We start from the raw sequence: 6,473 nt of genomic DNA on the forward strand, positions 1-6,473 counted from the left end.
GAAAGACATGTTGAAAGACTTAATGCAAAAAGCAGGACTCAAGCTAGGGCCCAAAGGAATTATAGAACTTAGAAAGGCAGCAGGAAGACAGAGAGGGTCTGGAAGGGAAAACTTCCCCAGCCACAGCTGGTGAAGTTAGTGCAGAAGAACATTGCCCCAACCCCACCTGGGGAGGGTGGGAGCAGATAACTGGGCAGGGAGGTAATGGCTGGGAAGCCAGGCACTCTAAGCAGTAAGTAGTCCTCTAGAAAAGCAGTGAAATGGGTTTCATTCTGACAGTGTAGAGTGCAAGTTAGATTTGAGAAGGAAGACTCCAAAATCAGAGAGAAGAGTTAAGACTCTTGCCTTGATTGAGGAATAACCTAATGAAGAACAGACCCTAAGATGTTCATGCAATATAATGAAATCCAGCTGTGCATTGTCATTTTTCAAAACTGTATTGTTTTTCTTAGTAGAATCACTTCGTCCCCCGACTTTAGAGGCTTGAAATCCTGGGAGGCGGTTTCAATTCCTGATTGTCTATCATCATATCCAAGTTTCCATAGCCTGTTAATTCTTTTTCAAAAGTGCCTTGGAATTCTCCCCTCCATTTCTGTGTTCACAGATAGTCACCTCTGCACCCATCCTTATCATCTCACATTTGAGTCAGGCATCAGCTGGGGCCAACTTCCCACACCAACATACCCTTTGGGGGTTGGCACCATGTTGCACATACCAGGAGTTTTAAAACTACCTGCTGATTCATACCTAGAAAGATGAGCATCCCAGCTGGGCACAGTGGCTCACACCTATAATTCCAACACTTTGGGAGGCCAAGGCAGGTTGATTACCTGAGGTCAGGAGTTCGAGACTAGCCTGGCCAACATGGTAAAATCTCGTCTCCACTAAAAATACAAAAATTAGCCAGGCATGGTGGCGGGCACCTATAATCCCCGCTACTCGGGAGGCTGAGGCAGGAGAATCACTTGAACTGGGGAGGCGGAGGTTGCGGTGATCCGAGATCACACCACTGCACTCCAGCCTGAGCAACAGAGTGAGACTCCATCTCAAAAAAAAAAAAAAAAAACAGAAAGAAGAAAGATGAGCATCCCTTAGGCTAACTCACCCTGAATTAAGGCATGCAAACAATATTTACATAGTGAAGGCCAAATCAATCTCCCCGAAATACTTCCACTCCAGAATATCCTTTATCAGGAAAAACATGAAGCACAGTATCACATACAAAGACAGGGATAAACTGTGGCTATATATTATTCAGCTTTTGAAAAAGGACAAATAATAATATGCAATGTAATAGCCTATTCATAAAGATAAAAACAATTTTTAAAATTTTAGGAATATATAAAGATGCAATGAGATACAAAAAGGTAAAGAAAGGAGTGATGTTACTGAAAATGGTGGAGAATTCCAGGACTCCATTTCTCCACAAAATCCATGAATAAAGCAAAATTATCTAAATCAACTTTTGTAGAACTCTGGAATCCAGTCAAGAACTTACAAAAAGCTCAATAAAGAAAGAAGCTGCTAAATTGCCATAAAAGAGTGCTATGGTATTTAAATTGCCCGCCTACCATATCCCACTCTCCAGAGCAATATGACTGTGAAGACGGCAACCCATACCCTGAGTTCAGGTTGCTAATGCCACAAGGAGAAACATGAACCTTATTCTCAAAGAACTGTGGTTGTAGGTTTCAAGCGGCCTGTCTGGTAGCTCCCCGAAGGATTGGTGCAAGGGCTTGCCTTTGTTTTGCCCAACTCAGAGCATTCCTGGGACTGGAGCAACTTCCCAAGTAGTGGCTTGCTGAAAGCATTTGAAGGCAAAAGTGTTGGCTGCAGCAGACTAGGGCAATGAATGACACTCAGGGCAAGCAATAAACAGACCAAACCTAGGGAAGAAGGGCTTGGGAAAGGAGATGCCTAGGGGAATAAGGGATTTTAAAAGCTACCATCTATGCTGGGGGATCAAGGAGATGAGGCACACACCCAGGGTTGGACACATGCTCTGAAAAGGCCTGAGAAGACCTTAAGCACTCACCTCTGGTGAATTTTCAGGTTTTATGCAAATAGGAAGTGAAGGCCGTGAACCCCAAAAATCTGAGACAGGTCTCAGTTAATTTAGAAATTTAATTTGCCAAGGTTGAGGACGTGTGCCCATGATACGGCCTCAGGAGGTCTTGACAACATGTGTCCAAGATGGTAGGGGCATAGCTTCTTTTTTCACATTTTAGGGAGACATGAGACATCAATCAATATGTGTTGGATGTACATTGGTTCAGTCAGGAAAGGTGGGACAACTCGAAGTGGGGAGGGGGCTTCCAGGTCGTAGGTAGATAAGGGACAAATTGTTGCATTCTTTTGAGTTTCTGATTAGCTTCTCCAAATGAGGCAATCAAATATGCATTTATCTCAGTGAGCAGAGGGGTGACTTTGAATAGAATGGGAGGCAGATTTGCCCTAAGCAGTTCCCAGCTTGACTTTCCCCTTTAGCTTAGTGATTTGGGGGCCCCAAGATTTATTTTCCTTTCACAAGGCTAAGGCAGAATTGTAAATGGCCTTACAGTCAAGCACCAAAGAGTAACCTAACCCAGAGGCAACCTGCAAAGACTAGGAGGATATGGTGGCTCCTATCTTTTTCTTTTATTGGCCTAAGTCATTTAATGAAACTCCAACACTAGCTGACCACTAAGCTAATGGAACATAGACTTTATTGACCACATATAACATACAGACTTTATAAAAATAGTTCAGAAAACTAATAACAAAACAAATATCAATAACCCACAATAAGCTACAGCAATACTTGGGCAGGGGGAATCTGATTTCCAGTGTCACTACATTATAATGTTAAAAATGTCCAGTTAACAACAAAAAGTTATGAGACATGCAAAAACAAAAAAAAAGAAGAAAGTTTGGCCATTCACGGGGAAAAAATAAACTAGTAGAAGCCTCCCTGAGAAAGCCTAGGCATTGGATATATTAGAAAAAGACCTAATTAGCCAGGCATGGTGGCTCGTACCTGTAGTCCCAGCTACTTAGGAGGCTGAGGCAGGAGAATCACTTCAGCCCAGGAGGCAGAGTTGCGATAAGTCAAGATGGCGCCACTGCATTCCAGCCTGGGTGGCTGAAGGAGGGCCTGTCTCAAAAAAAAAAAAAAGAAGACTTTAAATGAACTATCTTAAATATGCTAAAAGTCTAAAAGGACCCATAGGAAAAGAACTCATGAAAATCAGGGAACAATGTCTCATCAAATAGTAAATATTAATAAAGTGATTAAAAATTATTTTTAAAAAGAACCAAATAGAAATTTTGGAGATAAAAAGTATAATAGAAAGGCAATTTCATTAGAGGTGTTCACCAACAGATTTGGTCAGACAGAAGAAAGTATCAGTATTATCTGAAGACAGGCAAATTAAGATTATTTCATCTGAGGAGTAAAAACAAAAAAAGTGAAAAAGATAGATATGCAGAGCCTATGAGACCAGTAGGACAATACCAACTATACCAACACATGCATAATGAGATTCCAAGAGGGACAGGAGAGGGAGAAAGCAGAAAGAATTTTTGAAGAAATAGCCAAAAGCTTCCCAAATTTGATGAAAGACACGAATCTCTACATATAAGAATAACAACAAAATCTAAGAAGGATGAATTTTAAGACACATCAAGACACACTATAGTAAAATTGCTGAAAGCCAAAGAAAAGAGAAAATCTCGAAAGCAGAAAGAAAGAAGCATCTAATCACATGTAACAGTAGTAACAGTCAAAGAACAGGACAATTACAGTCAAAAGTATTAACAGCCAATTTTTCTTCAGAAATCATGCAGGCTAGAAGGCAGTAAGATAAAATATTTAAAGTCCGGGGGGGCGGGAAACGGTCAAGTATGAATTCTGTATCTGGCAAAATGATCCCCCCAAAATAAAGAAAAAATTAAGATATTCCCAGATAAATAAAAACTGAGAAAGTCTTTCACCAGTAGACATGCACTACAAGGCATGTTAATAGAGAGGCCATCAGGATGAAAGGACACTATACCATAACTTAAGCCATATTTTTTAAAAGATCACACCTCTTGCTCCAGCCAGAGCTTGGGGTTAGGTCTTCACTGCCATGTGTCCTCTGTTTCGGGAGGCCTAGGTGATTCTGCCACAGCCTCCATCATTCTGTGACCTGCTGTTATTGGAAGATTTATAGCTAAGACTCCAGGACATCCCTGACTCTGAGACATGGGACTCAATATTCAGAGACGTGGCCATAGAATTCTCTCCAAAGAGTGCAAATGCCTGGCCCCTCCCCAGTGGAATTTGTATAGAGATATGATGTTAGAGAACTATAGAAACCTGGCCTTCCTGGCTATGTATTCTTTTTTTTTTTTTTTTGAGATGCAGTTTCGCTCTTGTTGCCCAGGCTGGGACGCAATGGCACAATCTCAGCTCACTGCAACCTTCACCTCCCAGGTACAAGCGATTCTCCTGTATCAGCCCCCCAAGTAGCTTGGATTACAGACATGTGCCACCACACCCGGCTAATTTTTTCGTATTTAGTAGAGATAGGGCTTCACCATGTTAGTCAGGTTGGTCACAAACTCCTGACCTCAGGTGATCCACCGCCTCGGCCTCCCAAAGTGCTGGGATTACAGGTGTGTGCCACTGCACCGGGCTGGCTATGTATTCTTATTACAACCAAGGCCTTTCACCTGAGCAAGGCATAGACGATTCATTCTAAAAAGTGACACTGGGAAGATATGGGAGCTGTGGCCTTAAAAATGTACACTTATGGAAAAACTGTGAAAGTGTGGGTGAAGGTAGAGGGCAAAAAGAACGTTATAATGTACATAGCCAATATTAGACAACTACTCATAACAAAATTTTAACTGTGAAAGGAGATCAAAAACAGAGTATTACAGAAGAAGGCTCAGTTTATGTTGGCTACTTCTACAGAAGCATATGTTTCTGTAAGTAAATATCAACATCAATTTTTGAAGTCCATCTTTTGTAATGAAAATCAGAAAAACTTTAACCATGACTCAAAAATTAGTAAGCATCAGAGTACTCATTTTCTAGAAAATGATTATAAATGTAATGAATGTGGGAAAGTATTTTATTGATCCTCAAAATTTATTTTTCATCAGAGTATCCTATTCCAGAAAAGCCTGACAACTGTAATGAATATGGTAAAACTTCTAGCCAGTCCTTAAAACTTTCTCAACATCAAATAATTAACATTGGAGAGAACTCACAAAGATGTAATAAATGTATAATAGTCTTTAGTCAGTCATCACATCTAAATAGACATAAGTTAATCAACACTGGAGAGAAATCATTCAGATGTAAATAATGTGGCAAAGCTTTTACCTGGGACTCACATCTTAGACAACATCAGAAAATCCATACTGGAGAGAAACCCTTCAAATGTAAAGAATGCACAAAGCCTTTAACCAATATGCACACTTTATACAACATCAGAGAATTCACACTGGAGAGAGACTTTTTAAATGTAAAGAATGTGGAAAAGCTTTAAACTGGGGCTCATAACTTACTCAACATTAGAGACTCCATACTGGAGAGAAACTTTTCAAATGGAAAGAATGTGGCAAGGCCTTTAACAGGCACTCAAACCTTACTTAGTATCAGATAATTCACCCCAGATAAAAACCCCACAAGTATAAAGAATGTGCCAATGCCCAAAACTAGTGCTCACACCTTACTCAACATTAGAAAATCAATTCTAGATAGAAATCTAATACATGTAATGATTTTGAAAAAAATATTTGCTCAAGATATATACCTTAGAAAACACCACATTATTTATGCTAAAAAACATTTTTACACATATAAAGCAGTTATCAAAGCCTTTAGCTGTTGCATAAATCTTACTTGACAGAGAGTTCCCATAGCAGAGAACCCATACAAATGTAATAAATGTGAAAAGACCTTTATCCAAAATATATACCCTAGAAAACATCAGAGTTTATGCTAGGAAGAAATTACAGGCTCAATAAATGTAGGAATGTATTTAATAAAAATTAAAGTCTAAATTAAAATCAGAAGAATCGCCCTAGAAAGAACTAAAGTAATAACACTTTGAGACATTACTCTAAATCAGAGTGGTTATTACAGAGAATAATCCAAACTCAAAATAATTAGGTAGTTGTATGTTTGAAAAAAGTAAAGACATTGAATATGATTATACCTATCCATCAATGTACACTTTTTTATAATGACAGTATTTGAGATTACATGAAAAAATATTAATGTAATTAAATTCAAATTACTCTTATTTCTTTATTCCAACTGTTTTTGTAAAAGCATGTGGTCAATTGTTGCTACCTCCAACCTATGAGAGGCCCTTCTATATTAGGTAGGCATTATACACATTAACTCTCCCACAAAAGATGAAGAGCATTGACATGTACAACATATGATAAAGTGCATGTATGTTTAAATCTAAAATCTAAATCTTAAATCTAAATAA

This window comes from Pan troglodytes, chromosome 8 (assembly GCF_028858775.2).
Source record: "Pan troglodytes isolate AG18354 chromosome 8, NHGRI_mPanTro3-v2.0_pri, whole genome shotgun sequence".
NCBI lineage: Eukaryota > Metazoa > Chordata > Mammalia > Primates > Hominidae > Pan > Pan troglodytes.